The sequence below is a fragment of the Quercus suber genome, unplaced genomic scaffold, assembly GCF_002906115.3.
Source record: "Quercus suber isolate HL8 unplaced genomic scaffold, Cork oak 2.0 scaffold_364, whole genome shotgun sequence".
Taxonomy (NCBI): Eukaryota; Viridiplantae; Streptophyta; class Magnoliopsida; order Fagales; family Fagaceae; genus Quercus; species Quercus suber.
This window is the reverse complement of record NW_027069816.1, coordinates 441,586-467,792: the sequence shown is the minus strand read 5'-3', so window position 1 is coordinate 467,792 and position 26,207 is coordinate 441,586. Positions and strand designations below refer to the sequence as shown.

General features: G+C 33.2%; 2 long non-coding RNA genes across 2 annotated transcripts; one reads left to right on the top strand and one right to left on the bottom strand.

The window, feature by feature from the left end:
• Positions 1–3,520: 3,520 nt before the first annotated feature.
• Positions 3,521–24,595, top strand: LOC136061933 (uncharacterized). Its single transcript, XR_010623781.1, has 3 exons — positions 3,521–3,586; positions 23,630–23,716; positions 24,423–24,595. It is a non-coding gene; the product is annotated as an uncharacterized LOC136061933 (long non-coding RNA).
• Positions 19,131–21,641, bottom strand: LOC111988003 (uncharacterized). Its single transcript, XR_002880373.2, has 3 exons — positions 20,183–21,641; positions 19,882–19,989; positions 19,131–19,784 (listed from the first exon to the last, which is right to left on the bottom strand). It is a non-coding gene; the product is annotated as an uncharacterized LOC111988003 (long non-coding RNA).
• Positions 24,596–26,207: the final 1,612 nt, after the last annotated feature.

Sequence of the window (26,207 nt, the reverse complement as noted above, 5' to 3'; positions counted from 1 at the left end):
GTTTAGTCAAGCAAGTCTCAAAAATTATTCAACCCATGGATTTCGTCCAAATGCTTGAAAAAGCTGGGTTTAATTTCCTTAATTTATATGCCTAATTTGACTGAAGTGAGGTCATTTGATTTAACTACATGGGTGAGCCTTCAGCCTTGTGGCCTACGAAGCAAGATGTGACCTGATAAAAAAAAATACTAATAATAAAGGGTGGCGTGCAATAAATTTAAAGAAAGGAAAAGCAAATGATTTGTTGTTTTTAGCTTAGTATTGGCCATGCTTTTTTACTCCTAAAAGGAGTTTAATGTAATCGCACCATATTTTTTAGTTATTGATTACTTTTAAAATAGGTCTTCTAAGATCACATACTTTAATATCATTTTTGCCACAATTTAATAATAGCGCAATCATTACTGGTGATCCATCACCTTCATATAAACCCCACAACCCTGGCTCTCTCTCTCTCTCTCTCTCTCTCTCTCTCTCTCTCTCTCTCAAAATTAAAGCTAGACTTTTTAATGATTTGATTTAGAATTAACTTAAAAAATAAAAAGACTAAATTGAATTACACTCTTAAAGTTTTGGATAATTTTGATTTTATCCCTTTAAGTTTTAACATTTTGATTAACTCTAATGTTTATACTAATATTGATTGAATTTTGTTTTTTTAAAAGCTCTGCCATCTATATTAGTTGCTAATGCGCCTATTAAATGTCACCTAAGCCTATAGCAAGTGCTTTAGTTAACCTAATGAAATCATGCCATGCCAATTTGATTATTCCATGTAATTAAAAACCTTCAAAATAAATTAAAGTAAATCCTAAAATCTAATAAACTATTTTCTTTTTCTTTTTCTTTTCAATATATTATGAACAACCCCCCCCCCCCTTTCTCTCCCCCCAACTAATTTTTCTTCCCCAAAATATTTCTCACATTCCGTTACATTACATACAAAGAGAAGGCCATATATTGAATTATTGTCGACTGTTGATAGCATCATCCTTAGTTTATAAGTACATCAAAACTATGCTATTTTGAAATGTGGTAGCATTTAACGACTACTTTATTAACAGATTTGGACAAAAGGCTTTTTTTTTAAGCAGTATTAATTAATGTCAAAGGACTGAAGAAGTGTATCAAAATTTTAAAAACTTAGGAGGTAGAATAAAAATTTTCAAACTTTAAGAGTGCAATTAATAAAAAAAAAAATTAAAAGACTTCAAAATATAAAGACTAAAGCAGCCCATAGTCTAGATACTGTGTGTTGTGCTTTTCCAATTTCAAATTTGCTAGCTTTCAACTTGTGGCTGTTAATTTCTTTAGGTTTCTGTATATAAATTTATGTACGGTATAATATATAACTGTGTTATTATATTGAGTGAATATGTAAAAGTGGTGTTGTGGAATGAATACTATATAATTTGTCACATATACAATATATAATAGTTGGTGGTTATTATATATAGTTCGTGATTATTTTATGTTAACAATGGGGCTGAACATGGACGCAATTAATTGCAATATAAATCGCTTTTTGATACATGTTTCACTTTTATGATCAATTACTTAGTTTTGGGATAGGATAGGAGTCACCCACCTATCGGCATTCGGCAAAGGCTTGGTGACAGCAGCTTGGTGATTCGGAGAGAAAAGTGAGGCTTGGCGACAGCGGCTTGGTGATCGGAGAGAAAGAGAGAAGCTTGACAATGGCGAGAGAGAGAGAGGGGATGAAAGAGCAAAAACCTAGTACTGTAGCAGGAGAGAGAGGGGCTTGAACGAATTAAAATACACTAAATTGTTTTGGCATAGCGCTATAGTACCATCTCACATATGAGATGGTACTGTAGCGCTATGCCAAAAAAATTTGGCCTCTCCCCGTTTTAGCCATCTAGTTGCTGAGTGTATTCTAGGCCTGTATGCCAAATGTACTTTACATTTGGCATTTGATAGGCCCATTGCTGATGCTCTAAGGGACTAGTCTATAATTGTAATTGTAATTGTACGGTCAATGTGTATTGTAGTACCCCACTATGTTCTAATTGTTTTTATGTTTGTTGTATGGGTGTTGTATGGTTAGGGTCCATGCTCTTAACTTTCAAACTCTCTCTACACTTTTATATTTTAGGCTAAATTATAAATTACTCATTATAACTTTAACCAAAATTCAATTCAGTCTCCTAATTAATTGTACCTTTGTTTAATTAAATTCTTTAACTTTCAAGTTAATTCAATTCAAATCTCTCATTATTCTTTGTTAAAAAAGCTTTGTTAGGCACTCAATGAACGACAACTTTTTGTTATGTCAAATTTATGATTTAGGTGTAGATGAGGTTCAAACCCCTATAAAGACATAATATTTTAATTGTTCAGTTTTACACTATATCTAAATAGTTGTTTACACTTTATTCTCATACAATTTTTTGCTACATAACTTCTTCTTTTTTTTTTCTTTTTCTTTTTTTGAAAGGTGCTACATAACTAATTTGAGGAAAAAAAGAATACATTTGCAAACTCAACTTCAACACTTTGAGCTTGATGTTCTTCAACATCTTATAAATTTAAAGAGTCTATTAATACCTTTTGAATTATGTTAAAGGTTTATGAGAGTTATAAATTCAACAATCTATTCATTGTTGATAGATTGATTAAACTTGTGCTTACACTTTCTGTTTCAAACAACAACTATGAAAAGTGCATTTTCAACCATGAAGTTTGTCAAAACAAGTCTTAGTAATATAATGAAAAAATAAAAAGAAATTACTAAAATGTAGTGTACAACTTCATTATTTTATTTTTTTTTTGGAAATTCACTTTATTAATTTTTTAAGTTTAATTATATTCAAACACATGGTTACATTTATCATTACAACATAAATGTGTTCGAATTTAGTTGGAGAACCGAAGAATTATTCTTATAGCTTCTCATCACAAACTACAAACTTAAAAGCATTTGTAATTGTTCTGCAGCCTTAACACGTGTTGGATGGTTTATATGATTTCGATTGGTCTTGGCGCTACTATAAGGTTAGTGACATAGTTTATATGGCTTTCCCCACTAACACCATTGCCAATTCCTAAAGTATCCACACTGCCCTCAAAACTAAGAGATTTGTCTTGGTATTGTATAGCACAAGAGTGTCAAATGAAATGGGTGCTGGACGCCCACATGGTGCACGTTTGGCTCTTCATGTGATGATCACATTTGCTCTCTCTGGGGGTGCAACAATAGCAATTACTACACTTCTGGTGCGCAATGTTTGGGGAAAGCTTTATAGCAGAAAAGAAGAAGGAAGTTATTAGATATGTTGCTAGAATGGTGCCACTGCTTGCATTATCAGACTTCTTGGATGGATTCCAATGTGTACTTTCAGGTCTTAAATTTAAGTCTCAAGTACTACTCATGTTCAATAGTTAATGATTGTTTGATTTTTCTTACTTTGATTCAAGTTCTTATAAAGTAATTGTTTTGGCTATGCAGGGCTGCTAGAGGATGTGGGTGACAAAATCTATGTGCATTTATAAATCTTGGGCTTACTATTTTGTGGGAATTCTTTCTGCTGTGATCTTTGCTTTCATCTTCCATTTTGGAGGCAAAGTAAGTCTCTCTGTCTCTCTCTCTCTCTTATATGTCTTACAAACTATATTGTGCCAATTTTTAAATAGGTAATAAAAAATAATTGATAAATTTATTTATTATATTATTGATATGTTATCAGTCACATTTATTATCACGTCAATTTGTAAAAAATTCTATAGTAATTATTTTAATGTTTTCCTATATTAATATTGGTGTTGTGAAATTGGTTTTAATTAGGGGCTTTGGATGGGTATCATATGTGGACTTTCTATTCAAGTTGTGGCACTTGTATTAGTAAATTTATTCGCTGATTGAGATAAAGAGGTAAGAAAATTTTATCAGTTTAGGCTCTTGATTTGGACTTAACCTATAGAAATCAAGTAACAAAATTTGCTCTACATAGATGGCACTAACTAATGAACTAATTAATTGGGACCATGTTATAGGATTAAAATGATCTTCCTATTGGACTATTTGAGATGTGCTAATAATTTGAGTAACAAATTTTTTAAAGCTTATTTGCTTATGTACAACTTTCGAATGTCTCATCTATATATATATAAAACTGAAACCTTTGAAACTCTCATAATTTTCCACGTTAACAATATTAAAATAAATAAATATAAATATTATATAACCAATATCATCCCTTTTTTAAAAAATAATAATAATAAATAGTTTTAGCCTTTTTAATTCCTTCGATTTGCTACCCGACTTTTTTTGTGAAACAGTTATTCTCTTTGCTACCCAGCTTCTCATCCAATTCATGAAATTGTCATAGACAACCCCTTTAGAGAAGGAGGAAGATGAGAGGTATGTTACCCCAAACTAAAAACCTAATAAAGACCCATTGTATATGGTGAAAACCTTACGAAATCTCTACAAGCTCGAACACAAAGTAATCCACTTCGAGTGCGAACTGCGAAGCCTCTGTGAACAACAAAATCTCCTCTAGCGAGCCATGAAGCCTTCTCATATACGAAGCTTAATTCGAGGCCATAATCCCAGAAAGTTTGACCTCTCGAGCAGGCAAAATTCGTTTGAGCTCGCACCATGAAATCTCATCACATGCGAGCTATGAAGTCTCCTCACACACGAAGCTTAATTCGAGACCATAAACCCAAAAAGTTTGACCTCAATGATTCGAACTCAATAGCCATTCGAACTTATCAGCCTATCGAAGCAATATTAGACAAACTACTGCGATGGTGGTATGATCCGTAAAGTGTATGCCATGGTTAGTTTCAAAAGTGAGTTAATAAGGCCAATGTAAAGGAAAATGAAGGGCCAAATTGAGAGATAAGGAACTAAAGATTAACCAGGTGGATGGACTGAAAAAAGAGTCATGTTGATGTGGAATTCTTGCTCATCTTTCAAACCCACTACAAGTGAAGGCACTGCAATTGGCAAAGCCACATATAAAAATGTTTATTCGGATAAGATTTATGTAGGCTTCATCAAAGTGCATCAGTTTTCCTCTAATTATGCAGAAACCATAATGCAGAACTCACACCACTATTTGCAATTATGGAGACTTAAAAAATATGGCGTTTTTCAATTGAGTAAACCTTCAGTTTGGATGTGGCGTAAATGAGTTAATTTACACCACCAATAAAACACTGCCACATTACTAGCACACACAATCACATCTCAATTAAACTCAAAATCCTCCCCATATGATTCAAACCTGAAGAACAACTCCTCCAATGCCTAAACCCAGGGACCACTTCAAGTCTGAATCGAATGGGGAGGATTTTAAGTTCAATTGAGATGCGATTGTGTGTGCTTGTGTGTATTACTCTTTCAATACAGGACTGACATGTCAGCGTTTTATTGGTGGCGTAAATTAACTCATTTACACCACATCGGGAATGAAGGTTTATTATTTTCAATTTATTACATATTGTTCATTTAAAGTTGCAATGTCTGTTGGATAGTATAGTACGTTGTTATTCATTTTATTGCTATTTTTTATTATTGAATAGTATCTTGAATAATTGCTACATATAGTAAACAACTCATGTGTATAGATATATATATATAGGGCAAAACTTAGGTATAATATCTTAGGTACAGGACCTTAAATTCTCTTCTTAAATTTAAGCCACGTATATAAAATATATAACTCAGCAAATAGACGTTAAAACGTAATGCTCCGTCACTTTGCATTTTTTTTTTTTTTCTCTAGCTGGTCTGCTATGGAGAACCAGATAAAGTCTGTTGTAGATTTCAGACCTGCCCCCACCAAACTTCATCCACTAAATCTCCTCCTTCAAAGACAAGATCAGGTTTTTTTTTTTTTTTGGCTTTTTAAGATTTCAAATCTGCCCCCACCAATTTTGTTTAATATTCTCTTTGGCTTTTTATTCAAATCCTCTCCTCTTTATTACTTATCCAGCAGTGGCAATCCGCACTTCCTCTCTCAAAAACAGTTTCTTCTTATTATTGATCAACAACTAATCATACGAAATAAGGGGCAAGGCCATTAACCAAAAATTCAGGCCATGGAACGATAAGGTGAACACAGATCAACGGAAACTCGATGAGAGAGAGTGATTGAGAGTTGTTCCTTTCAACTGACCACCACGAACCCCTCCATAGCCACCAATTGCCGCCGTCTTGTTCATTCTCTTAGCTTGGTTCTCTGTAAAAGCATGGGGCTTCTTGTGGGTGAAAAGTGAAACTACTCTGCCTCCACACATGGTGGCTAGAATCAGTGTGAGGCATGGTTGTGAAGGGTCTTGCTAGAAATTTGTTGAGTTTTAGCCAAAATTTTTGTTTGAAATCTGTTTGTTTCTTGGGAAAATAAGGATGAAAGTGTTTGTTGTTATCTGGTTTTCAAGCATGTGAGGGAAGGAAAAAGAAACAAAAAAGAAATGGCAATTCCTTGTAACGCAGTTTGCTGAGTTTATATTTTGTGGCTTAAATTTAAGAGGGGAACTTAAGATACCGTATTTAAGGTGCTTTACCTAAGTTTTGCCCATATATATATATATAGAGATTAAATTCTATAAGGATGGGGTGTAAAACCTATGTTTTACACCATCCAATAAGTGATTGCCACATCAGCATTTTACTTAAAATTTATTAAAATTCAATACATCCTACCACACGTAATAACATCTCGATAGATTCCCAATTTGGTTAGATTTATATATGGATATTAGAATTGATTGAGTATAATTGTGTTTATTCTTAAATATGTGATAAGATGATGTGGCATATTGGGATTGGAGGGGTAAAACATGGGTTTTACACCACGTACTTATAGAATTTAATCTCATATATATATATATATATACATATATTTTAAAGTTTCAAACTTAATAGTTTTTTTTATGTATTGGACAAGTTAGCGACCAGTATTTTTTAAATACGAAGTATATATTATCCAATTTTTATCAATTAAACTTTCAGTAAAAAGTTACATCCAAACGTGCGCACTGGACCAGAGAAGTGATGTTCAACTGTTCAAACTTAAAAGTGAAACAAATTTCTAATAATGTTTTTCCGGTGTCAATTTTACACTTGCAATTTCATGTGTCCAGGTTTGTTCCAAGGAATAAATAACATTACTCACCACGAGCATTGGGCTTAATTTTGCAAATTTTTTTTTTTTTTTCCTTTTACAGAATGTCTTTCGTTTCTTTTTCAGGCTAAGAAAGCTGTGCATGGTGCTCAGGGAGGTGACCTTCCTGTTAATGAGGAACTATAGATTTTGGTTTTCACTTTTCCCAACACACCAAGAAAGTAAATTGTAAATAATTCTCTTTTTGAATAAGAAAATTATACTTCAGCTAGAAAATAAAATTTGACATATTATGAGGGCGTTTGGATAGCATGTTTAAGTGCTGCGTTCACGTTTTCTCTAAAGTTTTTTTTTTTTTTTAGCCGCAACTGTTGATCCGGTTTTCTGTGAACAGTGTATTTGTGCACTGTTTATGGATCCCACAAACTCCACTTTTTATCAATTTTTTCATTAAAAATGGGTCTCACGATACTATTTACACATTTAAAAATTATTTTGTTATTGTGTTTTCAGTTGAGATTAACAAACAAGACCAAAAAAAAAAAAAAAAAAGCAAAAGCAAAAATTGACATTATTAGTTTCCAATGACCAATATAATATGCCATAAAGAAAGCACAATCTAGCCAATTTTGCATATTATGGATGGAGATTCTGAGATTTGGAAAACCAACTTCACCCAAAATCATCTGTATGTCAAAATTTGAAGCAGAAATGTCACAGTATGTCATGCAGTTTCTTCGATTCACAACTACTGCTCAGTTGGACAGACGATCAGGTGAAGGGAGCGGCATGGTTATTATCCATTCTCATTGGTTTCAATGGCATACTCAGCTAAAGGAGGGGGTTCTTCGATTTACATCTCCGTGACCTTGGGATTGTCAGCCAAAATATTTCTTTGAACCCTATCAATTAAAACCTTTGGTGGAGGTTCCTCTCGTAGCCATTCATCATCATAATCATTGTTCACATAGTATCCAACTCGAATAAACTCTAGCCCCAGATAAGCATATGTCAATAGCAGTACCGTGACACCTATGATGTCTTCAATTCTTAATCACACATTTTTTATGGATCTGGAGGATCTAGTGTTATTTTCATGAGCTTATTAGCACTAAAAACTCAATTTCCGGACTTAGCACAAGCAGTAATCATAAAAAAAAAATAACCTTATGGACAAAAGGGTAGCTGGCAACATTACTGGCCCAACAAGCATGCTTTCATGAAGTTGATCATATATCTCATCCTCAGCACATAAATGAGTTTCCATTCCAAATCTGCAATGTTAATTGAGTATAAAACATGGCAAGGCTAGCAAAGCAGTACTCAAAAGAACAAGTTTAACTACCTAGATGTTGACAACAAACAAGTGATGAGAAATTCTATGGTTCATACTTGAGAATTAAAATTTTAAAATTTTAAAAAATTCAACGAGAAAAGATGAATGATTCCAAATTTCCAATTAGTATATTGGGTCACTCACCCTAACAGTAACAGGGAGAGTGGGGGAGAAGAAAGAAGGCATCGCGCAGTAAACAGAAACCAAAAACAGCTTTGCTGTACCTGCCAATTTTAACTTAAGCAGATGCACAAAACACCTTTGACATAACTTGCTATATCCTCAAAGCATTAGTATATCAAATCCAAGTAACTGATAGCAGGACTTCAAAACAGAACTTCTGTAGGAAATATAGAAATATTTCTATGAATTATGTCACATACATAATCATATTTACATACTTGAAGACAAACTGACAAAGACTAGTTTATTCATTCAGGACAAGGAAAAAAATAGACGGAACTGGCCAATAGCCTTCAGTTAGCTCCAGTGCCTTTTGCTAACCGGCAGGGCCTTCTTTGTGGTTTCATCCTGTGTACAGTATATCTTAAACAAAAGCATGAACATTAAAACGGTATTAATTAAATCAAAGAGTATCAAACTCCTTATTGACCTTCTCTTCCCATTGAACACTTTACCCTGAACCTGTCATATCCTAAATTCATCAATGATTCAGTGACTCATTGTTGAATTGTACTAGCAGATTTATAATATAGGTTCCAAATTCCAATACTAAATGAGATCGGTGAAGGTACAGAACAATACGTCATGCCCTTTGCAAATTCAAATGTTCCTAATTTACATTTCCTACTCCAGCTTACCACAACTTCAAAATCTTCCAAGATAATGCATTTTCTAGAAGCAATTCCAACTTCCAATGGTTTATAAAATTCCTTGTATGCAATCTAAAGAGTATTTGTGCTCCCCTCAAATTACTAGTATGTAATTGAAGTCAAGATGAACAACTCTCAAGATTATAAACACACACCAGAGAGAGGGATTTTCAAGACAGCTCCAAGGAAGTCCATCATCTAGATGTCAAGGGCATGCAAATTCGTAGTCCAAGTGTGAGATCCAAGTAAGCACGCCATGACATAAATGAGTCAACTTTCTACCAGTGGGGATTGTTATGAAATAACAATGCTAGTTTTGGGGTGTACAAATGATTAGCAGTTCCAATTAAGAAAGATATTCTCTTTTTGTGAACTGACCATATCAAGCAGTCTCTTCTCAAAATATATTTCATTTCACCTCCAACATATTTGAAAAGGGAAAAGAATGAAAGAAATTAAACACTCCACTTTTCAATGGTGATCCTTTCTCAATTCTTGAGTTGTGTTGCATAGACAAACTAAACAAACACACCAGAGCACTAAACAAACACACCAGAGCCCATGTCATAAAATTGAAAAACATACAAACAAGCCAAAATATATATATATATGACTACTCATCAATTTCAAGTGAGGTCAACCACTATATATCTAGCAGCCCTCAAGCAAAAACACAACTTAATCAAATCCTTAACTACACGAAGGCAGGCATGTTCATAAGTTTGGACGTGCGAAGTACCAACTCATTAAACAACTATTAGAACAAAACATGCTAAAATAAGAAAACATATCACACTTTCAAATTTCAATATTGTTTTTTTTTTTTTTTTTTTTTTTTTTTTTGCAGAGTTTAATTTAAGTCAAATTTCAACAGCAGAAAAAGGAAGGAACTGGGATCATATTTTAGTTTTGTCTAACTATTAATCCAATTGAGTGTTTTAGTCAAAAATTCATTACAATATAAATGAAGCCACTTACAAATCTCTTCCACAACTCTTAGCATTACAAGCAACCACTCAACTTAACTAAAGTCTTTAAGCCAAACTAATTGGGGTCAACTACAAAGACCTTTTATGTCACTCAACCTTATTTTAGGGTCATGTTTCAACTTTTGTCTCCAACAACGTCTCTTTCCATTATTCTATATAGCTTCTACTTCTACCCCATCCAGTTTGGCCTCCCTTTCACCCTTTTTGCTCCATCCACATTATTAAAATCACAATTTTGTACGGAAATATTCACAGGCCTGAATTGTTTATATCAAAACCGTCTCAAATGATTCTCCATCATGACCACCATCTTAGGATTACATCCACAAATTCATCTTTTTTATATTTCCTTGCTCAAACTAAAAGCATTTCTTTTATTAACCTTAAGGAAGGTTATAAAATTATACGAAATTAATGAAAAAAGATAAATTTTTTTTTTTAGGCTAAAGCATCTTTGGTTGACTAACAACATTAATTTTAAGACTTGAGTATAAACCAGTACACACGGTCCTAGCTTACCCTCTCTCTTCCCCCCCCCCCCCACCCTTTTTTTTTTTTACCAAAAAGTTCAACATTGCATAGTGACACAGACAAGCCTTTTAACCCTTCATGAACACAACAAGAACATTGAAATGGCTTTCCAAATTTCTAGTCAATCAACAAATCCAAAAGCAAACAAATCAATCACGCAACAACCTATACATAACATTTATCGTAGTTTATAGCCAGCCATAAGGGTGTTCGCGGTGCGGTGCAATGTGCTGCGGTTTTGGGCCATTTTTAGCACCGCACTTTGCGGTGCGGTTTAGCTAAAACTATAACTGCACCACACCTTGTTTTTGCGATTACATGTGTGGTGTGGTGCGGTTTAGAGTTTAGACAAAACCATAACCGCACCACACCTCATTTTTCCGGTCACATGTGCGATACTATATATAAGATGCGGTTTGAAATCGATATATTTTTCAAATTTTGGGTTTTTCCTACTCAACCCAAAACTAATTTTTCCCTTTTTTTGGACCAAGTTTTAAATTATTAAACTAGTTTTTCTTTATTTTGGATTGGGTTGTCTTTTCTAGTCAACACTTGCTAGGATTATTACACTTTTTTATTTTTTTGAAAACTAGGGTTATTAAACTATTGATAATATATTTAATATAGAAAATAAATAAATATATTAATATATAGAGAGAGTGCGGTACGGCGCGGTTTGTGTGATTTTCTTATTATAAAACCGCAAACCGCACTGCACCATGCGGTGTGGTGCAGTGCAGTGTACTATTACTTGCAATACGGTACAGTTATGCCATTTTGTGGGCAATTTTGGTGCGATTTTTGCAGTTTATGCAGTTTTGTGAACACCCTTAACTAGCCATATATCACAATCATCCACACTTTAATTTTCACACTAGGTGACAACATGACAACACAATAAGACTTGCTAGAGTACTAGCAAGTAGCAAGAACCCAACAGAATCCGAACCACCAAGATAGAATTTCAAACACTTAAAACCATAAATATACAGCAATGTTTTTTTTTTTTTTCTTTTACAAAATACAATTTCTACTCTAACCTAATCAAAGTGTATATGTGTGTAAAAGATCCCTTCTGGAGACTTAAACCTCGACCCTTATCTCCCACACCCCACAAGCATTTTATACTTTTAGAATAATCACTGCACCAAAAGTGCGCGGTAATTATATAGCAATGTTACAGACAACAGATTTTGCCACAAAATTTATATATGCTGAGTTGACAAATTATTATTAATTTTCGTATAGGCCATCCATTAACACTATTTTATTATTCACGTTACACCCAATAAGAAGTTGTCATGAAATTTTAGGGTCTAGCCCATCGAAATTTCCCATAGGCCCATTCTTAGGGAGTAATGATTCACAGCTCTTACACACATTTTCACAATATCAATTGACTTGGTAATTTTTATGGGTTCTCATTTGAGCCCACCACTCGAATTACTTTAATAACCCCATAACAATTAACAACTAGCCAATTCACGTGTGTTTGTGAGTCTATATTTATCCATTCTTAAGCCCTTTAGAGCATTCACATCAGCATGTGTATTTTACACATCTATTTTTACACTAAAAACCTACTTTTTCTATTTTACACATTCACTTTTACAAAACACCTACATCAATTCATTTATTTTACAAGTTATTTCAATAAAATATACATTACACTCTATTTTTTTATTATTTCTCACCAACCACTCCCTCTTAAATACGCGCCCTCTCTCTGTCTCTCTCTCTCTAAACCCATTTTCTGATTCTCACTGTCTCACTGTCTCTCTCTCCCTCTCTCCATCTCTCTGGCCTTCCTCCCAAATCACAAAACGCCGATCCCCTCCGCTTCGCTCCGACGCTCCACTCCACTCCACTCCGATGCTCCACTCCACTCCGACGCTCCATTCACATCAGCTTCGCTTGCTCCGACACTCCACTCCGCTTCACGCCGATCCGCTCCACTCCACGGAGCTTCGCTCCGACGCTCCACTCCGCTTCGCGCCGATCCGCTCCGACGCTCCACTCCGCTTCGCTCGCTCCGATGCTCCACTCCGCTTCGCGCCGATCTGCTCTGATCCGCTCCGATTCGCTCCGCTTCGCTCCGATCCGCTCCGCTCCACTCTGCTTCGCTCCGATCCGACCCGATCCGCTCCGATCCACCAACGCCACATCTCCGATCTACACTCCGCTCCATCAACGAGCTCCGATCGTTCCAGTCAAGCTCCGATCAGTATCTTTCTTGTTTGTCTGTGTGGGTTTGCTTGTGTGTGGGTGTGTTTGTGTATCTCGTTTTTTTTTTTTTTTTTTTGAGCAAGTGAATCTGTGTTGGTCGGAGCTGTGTGTGGATGTGTTTGTGTGTGAGTGTGTTTCTGTGTATCAGAGGAAAAAGAAGAAGATGAGAAGTGGTGAGTTTGTTGAGCCCGGAGAAGAGAGAGAGAAAAAGGAGCGAAAAAAATTAATAAATTAATCTATACACGAGCTACAGTAACCGTGTAAATTTACACGGTTACTGTAGCTCGTGTATAGATATAAACGATTTTAGACATTTTTAGAGGAACTGATGCAATGTAATTTTGAGCCAAAATGTGTAAAATCAGTTTCTTTTTCTATTTTACATGATTTTACATTAACTGGTGTGAATGCTCTTACAAAGGAAACCCTTTTATCAAATCCTATACCCAAATGCACTGGTTTCAAGAAGAAGAAAAAAATCCCCATACCAACCGCAAAAATCACCAACCATCTAGCACCGCCGCTGCGCCGCCCAGCCACTCCACGCCGGCGTCGCTTCTGGACCAGCTGGTATCTCTCTCTCTCTCTCTCAAAACTCCTCTTTTATAGCTTTTCTATTTTTCTCTTTTTTAGTTTTGCATAATAGGGCTGAGCTTTATTGTTTAATAGAGAGTACCGTACAGACCACAGATAGAGATAGATAAAGCAGACAGACAAACCAACAGCAAGACTCTTTAACTATGTATATGAGTTTTGTTTTTTTAATAAAGAAAATGTGGAATCACAAACAGTGGAACGAGAGAAAGTCAAAAAGTTTCTGCTATCTTTTTTTTCTTTTCTTTTGTTTTTTGTATTTTATTAGCGTACACCTGTGCATTGAGTGATGAATCTAATGATAGCTATTGGGACCATGGGCCCAGGAGGACCACCCTATCTGGAAAAAAAAATATGCATATATAATAATTTAAAAAAAATTATTTGTTTACCCTTTACACATTTAGTTTTTTTTTATACCAATAAATTTAAATTTTGCTCTATAATTTATTTTGCATTCAATGGATGAATGATTGTTTAGTTGTGGACATTGAAAGAGATATAATTTGTAATATTGATAATGTGACTATCATACAACGATTTTAAAATATCAAAATATGAAAACTCATAAAAAGTAATTGTAAATTTTATGTATTTGCATATTTTTTATTATTGTTGTTATCAATATATCAATTTCTCTTTTTATTAAAATGTATAATTTATGATTCTTAAGGAATACTCTAAGAAAAATTCCTAGAGCCGATTGTGACATTGACAATATGACATAGAAAAAAAAATTAATAAAGAGATGATGACCGTGGGTGGTGGGTGGTGAGTTGAATTGTGTTAGTGCTATTAAATATTAAAATAAAAAATGGTATTTGGAATTTTACAAATTTTATTGTATATATTTATAGAATGATTTGTTCTAAAAGTGGTATCAAGTGCACAAAATTTTTATATTAGCTAGGTTTGAGAGATGTTATGATAGACGGTTTTACTTCTATTTTTTTTTTTTTTTGGAAGTGATTGATTCCCAAATTTGAAAGTGAAAATTTTCAAATTCGGGAATCAATCTCTCCCAAAAAAAAAAAAAAAAGAAGTAAAACCGTCTATCATAACAAAAAAAAAAAAAAAAAAAAAAAAAAAAAAAAAAAACCTATCAAAAAAAAAAGTGGAAATTATATATTATTGCACTAAGGCCTGACCTCTATCAGCTGATCTTTTATCAATAACAAAAAAATAATTTAAATATCATTTATTAGATTGTTAAAGTAAGTTAATCATGTTAATTGTCACATCAATTTGTTACTAGTTACAGTAGTTTCAGCATTCTTCCATCTTAAATGGAAGATGGTTTGTTTTGTCTATTCTTTAATTTATATATCAATTTGTAAGATTTTGCTAGTAACTCTGGCATAAAACAAAGTAACTTTTTTTTTTCTCAATAAATAATATCTTACTTTTAACAAAAATTATTTTGTATTTGATAGTTTGTAAAAGAAAATGACAGAAGTACTACATTTTTTATTACAAAAAGCTTACAAATTGATATGACAGATGTAAGATTATTGCCACTAAAAAAACATAATAAATTAATGTTTGAATTCTGTTTATGATTGGTGACATGTAAATTTATAAGATTTATATTAAAATATTCCTGGTATCCTTTACATGATTTTTGTGTTAATACTAAATGAATACTAACTTGGATTTTCCTGGGAAAAAAACCTTCCCCCTCCCCCCCCCTCTCTCGAAATCTTGTCTACAGCCCTAGTCAAACATGACATGATGAACAGCGAAAAAAAATAGTGTAACAAGCATATGTAACACCCCTCTCATTAGTGACTGTCAATTTCTTTAGGTTTCTGATTGCTTTATAAAATATAATCTATTATTATTATTAAATAATAGTGGTGCTTATTATATGCTAATATATTTAACTATTTAAATTTGAGATAAAGACAAAAAAAATTTCTCATTGTATCTAAATAATAGTTTATACTTCATTGTTCATTCTTTTTTTCTTCTTTTTAAATTTGCTGTACGACTAAGTTTAGAAAAAAAAAATACATTTGAGAATCCAACCTGCCTTTCCTCAACATCCAGATCTAAAGAATTTATCCATACTTTTTTTTATCAAGGGTTTCTAGAGTTAGAAAATCAGCAATCTATTCATTTGTTGATTAAACTTGTGTTTGCTCTTTTTGTTTCAACAGCAACTACAAAAGGTGTATTTTAGCTCTTGAAATGTGTCCCAAAAAAAACTTCATAATAAGATGAAAAATGAGTTTTTGAGTGATGTTTTATTTGTGTACATAAAAAAAGAGATTGCTAAGAAGTTAGTTTAGAAATATTATAGACAATTTGATACCCTGAAAAAAAAGTTAATTTAAGAAAATATAGCTTTTTTATTCTACTATAAAAGTTTTCATTTTTAATTTAAGAATTTTATTATATTTAATCTGGTCCTGTAAAAATAAAAAAATAAAAACAAAGCATCTCACATACTTGTTATTTTTGGGTATAACTCATAATAATCACATAGTTTTTGGTAACTTAGTTACTCAATGTGAAACAAAATGATAAGAATTAACTTTATTTTTAAGTTAGTTTTGTGATGAATAAAAAAAAGGTGAGAAAAGCAAAAAATTAAAAGGTAAAAAAGGCCTTTGCTTTTTAACCCACATGGCTAGAACTAAGAAAGCTTTAACGTTTAAGGGATATTTGGGTTTGTGTTGTCGCAGGTGGCATTAGATTATTCAGCACTAAGTGACAACAACCCAAGTAAGAATTCATGATATGGAAGTTGAAAGAGAAGAAAGATCAGAAAACCATGGCTGGAGACCAAAATATTCTAAAGAAGCAAAAAAGCAACTACGGCTAGGAGGGCCTCTTATAGCAGTTAGTTTGTTGCAGTACAGCTTACAAATTGTATCAGTGATGTTCACTGGTCATTTAGGAGAGCTGCCTCTTTCTGGTGCTTCCTTGGGATCTTCCTTTGCTTCAGTCACTGGTCTCTATGTCCTGGTAAGTGGATTCTTGGATTCATGTAGAGGAAGGAATACTGTTCTTGGATTATTGAATAATTTTCTCTGCAATGAGTAGTTTATTCTGTGCATGACTGTCACATTTATGGAATGCTTAACTAGTGTCAAATATTTGTATTACAATTCCTTTAGTAATATAAAAAAACAAAGAATTAAAATGAAAAAGGCCAAACGGTCGTGCTCTTTAACTCTTCAAATTTATAGCTTTTAAGGATAAAAGCATAAATCTATCTACACTTGCTTCTACCGTTTTAAGCTTTCTAATGTCGTTTTACTAAACACAAGCAGCTCAACTCTCATTTTTTAGATAGAGTATAGATATAGAAAATGAAGTTCTTTACTTGTAAAAATAAAATTAAAAAAAAATAACAAAAATTATAGCTCTTGTTGAGATTAAAGTTTCAAGTTAGCTTAGACTTTGAATACAAATATCCTTAAACACAGGGGCAGAGCCAACAATTTTTGTTTGGGGGGCTGATTTGTGTTGTTAATATATTAGTCTATACAAACTTTTATACACATACACAAACACATGTATCTATACACATACACAAAAAATTAGTATTTTTCATAATGAATCCTTAAAATTAAATGTTTCATAAAATTAAATTAATTTTTCACCATCTTCCATAGTGAAATCCTTACAATTTTCATTTTCAATATAAGTTATCAAATTGTTTACCGTTGTGAGTAAAAAAATTTCAATTGAATTAATGAAGTGTTCAAAAACATAAATGGTCCAAAACTTTAAAAAATACGAGAACACATTTTACCATAAAAAATGAATTTGAGAAACAATACGTTCTCTATAACTACTAAACAAATTGGACAAATTTTTTTAAGGACATTATTGGACCAACTCAAATAGTTGGGGGAGGGGGGGGGGAGGAGGCAAGTCCCATTTTTCAGGGCTAATTATTAAAATGTTAAATATTTCTATATAGTAAAAAAAAATTTCAAAAATCTCCCCCCCCCACCCTAACATGTAGCTCTGCCCCTGCTTAAACATATTATCATTTTTAGTCCTGCAAAGTTTTAGGAGTTCGATCTTGCAAACTATTGTGACTGAAGCCAGCAATATCAATCCTATCAGACAAAATTGCAAAATGCCCCTTTGGGCAAACTAAGCAGCGTTTTGTCCTCTTTTTCAAACTAATTAGGGAAATGCTCCTCTTTTGAAACTCGATTTTCTCAAAATCGAGTTATTAAAAAAAAAAAAAAAATCTGGAGCCCTATAACGGCGTTTTTAAAGACCTATAGTGACGTTTTCATGACCTATAGTGACGTTTTGTAACTCGACTTCTAATAAATCGAGTTATAGGCAATTTTTTTAATTTTTTTTACCTATAACTCGATTTTATATATATCGAGTTATAAAATACTACTATAGGTCTTGAAAACGTCACTATAGACTCCTTAAAAACGCCGCTATAGGGCCTAAATTGATTTTGAGAAACTCGATTTTCAAAAGAAGGGCATTTCCCTAATAGTTTAAGAAAGAGGGCAAAACGCTGCTTAGTTTGCCCAAAATGGGCATTTTGCAATTTTGTCCCAATCCTATCCCATGTTCTTTCATCTACGCAAATGCATGCAATTATGAATTAATAGGAGTGAAACACCAATTTTGGTCCCAAAAATTTGCTTGAAGATCCAATTGATTCCCCAAGTTCATTAAATGCCTAAATGTTTTAACTGGTTTTAATTTAGTCTTTCCGTTGATGTTCACTAGAAACCAGAAGTCCATATAGCTGATTATTCGCATGGCGCAAGTTATGCAAACTCAGAAAGCTGTCTCAAGTCTCAACCTACTATCAGAAATTTTCATGATCTCTGCCAATGACAAAGTCAAGAATTTTTACAGATTGGCTAAATATTCATATCAATAACTCTTACAAAAATTTTAAGCACGGTTGCAATTCGGTTCCAATTCATTTCATATAATTTACTGTCTCTAAAGAACAGTCAAACATACTGTTTTTCCAATAAAATTGAAATTTTAAAAGACTAAGTAATGAAAGACTTTCAAAAAACAAATCCTAAACTTCAATTTTCATGGCATACAAAATCTTTAACCCATTATGTACCACATCACAACAACCCAAGTACAGTGATGGTACAACACATTCCAACTGACAATTCACAGTATATCTCGGTCACAAAAGCATATCATGGATGGAGATGTTTGAGATTTGGAAAACCAGTTTCACCCAAAATCATCGGTATGTCAAAATTTGAAGTCAATATGTCACTCAGTTGCTTCGATTTACAACCTACTGCTCAATAGCTGGTCCTTCCTTCAGGTGAAGGGAGTGGTTCTTCTCCATTCGCATTGGTCTCAATGGCATTCTCACCACGAACATTGGGCTTAATTTTGCAAATTAGTTGTTTTTTTTCTTCTTTTTTTCTTTTACAGAATGTCTTTCGTTTCTTTTTCAGGCAAAGAAAGCTGTGCATGGTGCTCAGGGAGGGACCTTACTGTTAATTAGGAACAATAGATTTTGGTTTTCACTTTTCACAACACACCAAGAAAATAAATTGTAAATAATTCTCTTTTTGAATAAGAAAATTATACTTCAGGTAGAAAATAAAATTTGACATTATAGCTCTTGTTGAGATCAACAAACATGACCAAAAAAAAAAAGCAAAAGCAAAAATTGACATTATTAGTTTCCACTGACCGATAGATATGCCATAAAGAAAGCACAATCTAGCCAATTTTGCATATCATGGATGGAAATTTTGAGATTTGGAAAACCAACTTCACCCAAAATCATCAGTATGTCAAAATTTGAAGCAGAAATGTCACAGTATGTCATGCAGTTTCCTCGATTCACAACTACCGCTTAGTTGGACGTACGATCAGGTGAAGGGAGTGGCATGGTTTTTCTCCATTCTCATTGGTTTCAATGGCATACTCAGCTAAAGGAGGGGGTTCTTCGATTTACATATCCATGACCTTGGGATCGTCAGCCAAAATATTTCTTTGAACCCTATCAATCAAAACCTTTGGTGGAGGTTCCTCTCGTAGCCATTCATCATCATAATCATTGTTCACATAGTATCCAACTCGAATAAACTCTAGTCCCAGATAAGCATATGTCAATAGCAGTACCGTGACACCAATGATGTCTTCAATTCTTAATCACACATTTTTTATGGATCTGGAGGATCTGCCTGCCAGGGGCCTAACAAGAAATAATTTAGTGTTATTTTCATGAGCTTATTAGCAATAAAAACTCAAATTCCGGACTTAGCACAAGCAGTAATCATAAAAAAAATAACCTCATGGACAAAAGGGTAGCTGGCAACATTACTGGCCCAACAAGCATGCTTTCATGAAGTTGATCATATATCTCATCCTCAGCACATAAATGAGTTTCCATTCCAAATCTGCAATGTTAATTGAGTATAAAACATGGCGAGGATAGCAAAGCAGTACTCAAAAGAACAAGTTTAACTACCTAGATGTTGACAACAAATAAGTGAAGAGAAATGCTATGGTTCATACTTGAGAATTAAAATTATATTCAACGAGAAAAGATGAATGGTTCCAAATTTCCAATTAGTATATTAGGTCACTCACCCTAACAGTAACAGGGAGAGCGGGGGAGAAGAAAGAAGGCATCGCGCAGTAAACAGAAACCAAAAACAGCTTTGCTGTACCTGCCAATTTTAACTTAGCAGATGCACAAAACACCTTTGACATAACTTGCTACATCCTCAAAGCATTAGTATATCAAATCCAAGTAATTGATAGCAGGACTTCAAAACAGAACTTCTGTAGGAAATATAGAAATATTTCTATGAATTATGTCACATACATAATCATATATACATACTTGAAGACAAAGACTAGTTTATTCATTCAGGACAAGAAAAAAAAAATAGAAGGAACTGGCCAAAAGCCTTCAGTTAGCTCCAGTGCCTTTTGCAAACTGGCAGGGCCTTCTTTGTGGTTTCATCCTGTGTACAGCATATCTTAAACAAAAGCATGAACACTAAAATGGTACTAATTAAATCAAAGAGTATCAAACTCCTTATTGACCTTCTCTTCCCATTGAACACTTTACCCTGAACCTGTCATATCCTAAACTCATCAATTTCAAGTGAGGTCAACCACTATATATCTAATCAAGCAAAAACACAACTTAATCAAATCATTGACTACACGAAGGCAGGCATGTTCATAAGTTTGAACGTGCGAAGTACTAACTCATTAAACAACTATTAGAACGAAACATGCTTAAATAAGAAAACATATCACACTTTCAAATTTCAATATTGTTGCAGAGTTTAATTTAAGGCAAATTTCAACAGCAGAAAAAGGAAAGAACTGGGATATATTTGGAGACCAGTAACTCAAAAAATTTTAGTTTTGTCTAACTATTAATCCTATTGAGTGCTTTAGTCAAAAATTCATTACAATATAAATGAAGCCACTTACAAATCTCTTCCACAACTCTTAGCATTACAAGCAACAACTCAACTTAACTAAGTCTTTAAGCCAAACTAATTGAGGTCAACTACAAAGACCTTTTATGTCACTCAACCTTATTTTAGGGTCATGTTTTAACCTGTCTCCAACAACCATGTCTCTTTCCATCATTCTATATAACTTCTACTTCTACCCCATCCAATTTGGCCTCCCTTTCACCCTTTCTGCTCCATCCACATTATTAAAATCACAATTTTGTACGGACATATTCACAGGCCTGCATTGTTTATATCAAAACCGTCTCAAATAATTCTCCATCATGACCACCATCTTATTAGGATTACATCCACAAATTCATCTTTTTTATGTTTCCTTGCTCAAACTAAAAGAATTTCTTTCATTAACTTAAGGGAGGTTATAAAATAATACGAAATTAATGAAAAAAGTGAAATTTATTTTTTTAAGACTAAAGCATCTTTGGTTTGACTAACAACATTAATTTTAAGACTTGAGTTGAGTATAAACCAGTACACACGGTCCTAGCTTACCCTCTCTCTTTTTTACCCCTCTTTTTTTTTACCAAAAAGTTCAACATTGCATAGTGACACAGACAAGCCTTTTAAACCTTCATGAACACAACAAGAACATTGAAATGGCTTTCCAAATTTCTAGTCAATCAACAAATCCAAAAGCAAACAAATCAATCACGCAACAACCTATACATAACATTTATCATAGTTTACAGCTAGCCATATATCACAATCATCCACACTTTAATTTTCACACTAGGTAAAAACAGACAACACAATAAGACTTGCTAGAGTACAAGCAAGTAGCAAAACCCAATAGCATCAGTACCACCAAGACAGCTTTCATAGGTTCAAAATTTCAAACACTTAAAACCATAAATATAGAGCAATGTTGCATACAGCAGATTTCACAGCAAAATTCATACATGCTGAATTGGCAAATTATTATTAATTCTCGCGCCATTAACACTACTTTATTATTCACATTACACCATTAACAAGTTGTCATGATATTTTAGGATCTAGCCCAACAAAATTTCCCATATGGCCATTCTTAGGGAGTAATGCTTCACAGCTCCCACACACATTTTCACAATATTTTTAAAGTAACTGAGTTGGTAATTTTTTAGGGGTTCTCATCTAAGCCCACCACTCGCATTACTCTAATAACCCCATAAAAGTTAAACAACTTGCCAATTCACGTGTGTTTGTGAGTCTATATTTATCCATTCTTAAGTCCTTTACAAAGAAACCCATTTTATCAAATCCTATACCCAAATGCATTGGTCTCAAGAAGAAGAAGAAAATCCCCATACCAACCGCAAAAATCACGAACCATCTAGCACCGCCGCTGCGCCACCCAGCCACTCCACGCCGGCGACGCTTCTGGACCAGCTGGTATGTCTCTCTCTCTCTCCCTCTCTCTCTCTCAAAACTCCTCTTTTATAGCTTCTCTATTTTTCTTTTTTAGTTTTGCATAAAGGGCTGAGCTTTATTGTTTAAGAGAAAGTACCATACAGACCAGAGTTAGAGATAGAGATAGAGATAGATAAAGCAGACAGACAAACCAACAGCAAGACTCTTTAACTATGCATATGAGCTATGTTTTTTTAATAAAGAAAATGTGGAATCACAAACAGTGGTACGAGAGAAAGTCAAAAAGTTTGTGCTATGTTAAATTACTTTTATGTATTTTATTAGCGTGCAACTGTGCATTGAGTGGTGAATCTATTGATGTCTATTGTGTCCATGGCAGCGCCACCTTAAGACCAGAGTGGTCTGGACCACTCTGATCTTAAAATATATATATATATATATAATAATTTTAAAAAAAATTATTTGATTCCCCTTTAAAAAAAAAAATTGGGAACACCTTTACTTTTTTATGTCAATAAATTTAAATTTTACTCCATAATTTGTTTTTCATTTATGGCAATTTGCTTGGTTATGTATATTAAAAAAGATGTTACTTGTAATATTGATAATAAGACTATCATGCAATGATTTTAAAATATGAAAACTCATAGAAACAATTGTAAATTTTATGTATTTGCGTATTTTTTTATTGTTGTTGTTATCAATATATGAATTTCTCTTTTTATTAGATCATATAATTTATGTTTCTTAAAGAACACCCTAAGAAAAATTCCTAGAGCCTAACTGTGACATTGGCAATTTGACATTAAAGAAAAAAATTAACAAAGAGATGATAACAGTGGGTGGTGGGTGGTGAGTTGAATTGTGATAGTGCTATTAAATATTGAGATAAAAAATGGTATTTGGAATTTGTAATTTTACAAATTTTATTGTATAGATTTATAAAATGATTTTTTCTAAAAGTGTTATCAGATGCACAAAATTCTTATATTTGCTGGGTTTGAGAGATGTTATAATAGACAATTTTACTTCTAATATTTTTTTGGAGAGATTAATTACCGAATTTGAAAATCAATTTACTCTCTTTAAAATAAAAAAAAATATATATATATATATATATAGCAAAATTGGTAGCAATTTTAGTATTTTGCTATACTAATATTTGAGTTGTGAAAATGATTTTAATTAGGGGCTTTGGATGGGCATCATATGTGGACTTTCTGTTCAAGTTGTGGCACTTGTTATAGTAAACTTACGAGCTGATTGGAAAAAAGAGGTAAGAAAATTTTATTTGTTTAACTTTAACCCATAACTTGGACTTAACCTATAGGAATCAAGTAAGAAACTAGCATATTCAGCACACACAAAAAAGTAAGAAACTAGCTCTTTATAAGGAGGCACTAATTAATTAATGATCCAATAAATTGGGACCATGCCATAAGACTAAAATGATCATGAGTATTGGAAATGTGCTAATCTGTTTGGCAACTGTTTTTTAATTTATTTGCTTATGTCTAAAAGTGTAAAAAAAGTGCTTTCAAACTTAAAGTGTAAAAAAAAAAAATTTTTAAAAAAAAATTTCTCATAATTTATTCTGGTGCCAAATTTATACCTGCAATATAATGTGCCCGAGTTTGTTCAAAGGCATAACATTATTCCCTAGTCTCTTGGGGTGTGGCGCGTTGATAGGAGTCTCGGACTTAGTCACATCTGCAAGTTCAAGAGTTGCTGGGTTCGAATCGTGTGCTTCGCAAAAATGTTACGCCACGATCTGAATAGCCTTAACGGCCCAGGGGTGCCCCACACCATCAATGGCAGATTTAAGTGAGTCGGGTCAATGATCACACGCGTGAGGCTCTTTTTTTGTTCATCAAAAAAATAAAATAAAATATCCAAATAACATTATTCCCTACTAACATTGGGTTTAATTTTGCCAAGTAATTGTTTTATTTTTTACGGAATGTCTTTCCTTTATTTTTCAGGCAAATAAAGCTGTGCGTGGTGCTCAAAGAGGTGGCAGCACAATTGTCGAGGAAGAGAAACTATAGATCTGATTTTCGCTTTTCATTACACACCAAGAAAATAAATTGTTGATAAATAATTCTCTCTTTTTTAGTAGTACTAGTTTTGTTGCACGTGCAAGGCACGTGGAAAACACTTTCTAACTACAAATAAATATTTTATGATTGGATTAGAACAGTTAAAATTAAGTCATTATTAGAATAATAATTAAGTTTAATTTTTTGATCTATCAAAGTAATTTTTTAGGTACACAATATCCTTAATTAATTCATAAGGTAGAAGTAATAATCCGGACAAAGCAACTTCACATCAATGCTGAATACAACAGTAATTTTCACCAAGTAACTCATAACCTTAATGATCAGAATCCTACGCACATTATATTCTGCTATATCTTGTATACAAAGTTCATATTGATGTATATATAGTACCCTATAGAAATCATGTATCTTTGTCAGTTCAAAATAATCAGACAAACCATTCTACTCTAGCTTCCAAACTTCGCCCAATGCTTCTTTCATACTTTGTTGTGAAAGATCACGTGCATAGAAACCTGCATATGACAAAAATGTCCACTAAGCAGCCATAAAAACCAATTGAAGGGAAAACAAGCCATTCATGTCATGCATATTTTGTGAGAATGTAGGGGTTCTTTTTGGCAATTGATGAGGAAAATAGTGTAATTAAGGAACGTTAAACTGATAGTCTGATATGCAATGCAATCATTCAGCTCCTTTGAATTGAACTTGAAAAGGCAAAAAGCAAAGGATGAGAGTTTCAACAACAACAAAAATTATTGAATTGTCGTCAAAAGAAGACACCCAAGCCTTTTGATCCTTTGGAGCCAAATTCTGTCTCTCACAAATACAGAAAAAAATAGCTTCGCAAAAGATACAAATGTAAACAAAACAAAGATGAAAAAATTAACAACAAATTATTTTTTAAATAAAAAATAATATTAATTAAAAAGAAAACTTAACGGTTCATCAAACAACAGTAGTTGAAACTAATCTTGCTTCCACAAAAATTGAAAATTCAACCAAAATACTTGATAAAAAGTAGAGGAAACAAATACAAACACAAACCCATGCACTTATGAATCAATCTACAAAATCAAAGCCCTAAAATTGCACTTTCACTCAAAATAATACATAAATATTGAATAATAAAAAATATTGAATACATTAAGAAAAATCGATTTGAAAGACTAACATGTACATTAACATGATGCTACTTGAATAGCTGAAAAAATCTTTCTCATTTCCTTCACTTTCTTTCCCAAGTGGGAGCAGTTGGGATGAGAAGGTCTTCCCTTTCTTTAATTCTAGTTCTACTCGTGAGAAAAATCCGGATTTTTTGCTCCTCTACCTCTTCGGATTTTATTTCTTTGATATTTCTCTCTCCTGCCTTCTCTTTTCCGTACATCTCATTCCTGATTGGGACTTGAAGTGGCTAGAGATAAGTATAAAAATTAAAAAGACAAAAAGGCCCTTCAACTCTTTACGTCATAGTCATTTTTCCTTTCATATCCTTAAGGGTAAGAATGTAGTTACAATTCCTTTAGTAATATAAAAAAACAAAGAATTAAAATGAAAAAGGCCAAACGGTCGTGCTCTTTAACTCTTCAAATTTATAGCTTTTAAGGATAAAAGCATAAATCTATCTACACTTGCTTCTACCGTTTTAAGCTTTCTAATGTCGTTTTACTAAACACAAGCAGCTCAACTCTCATTTTTTAGATAGAG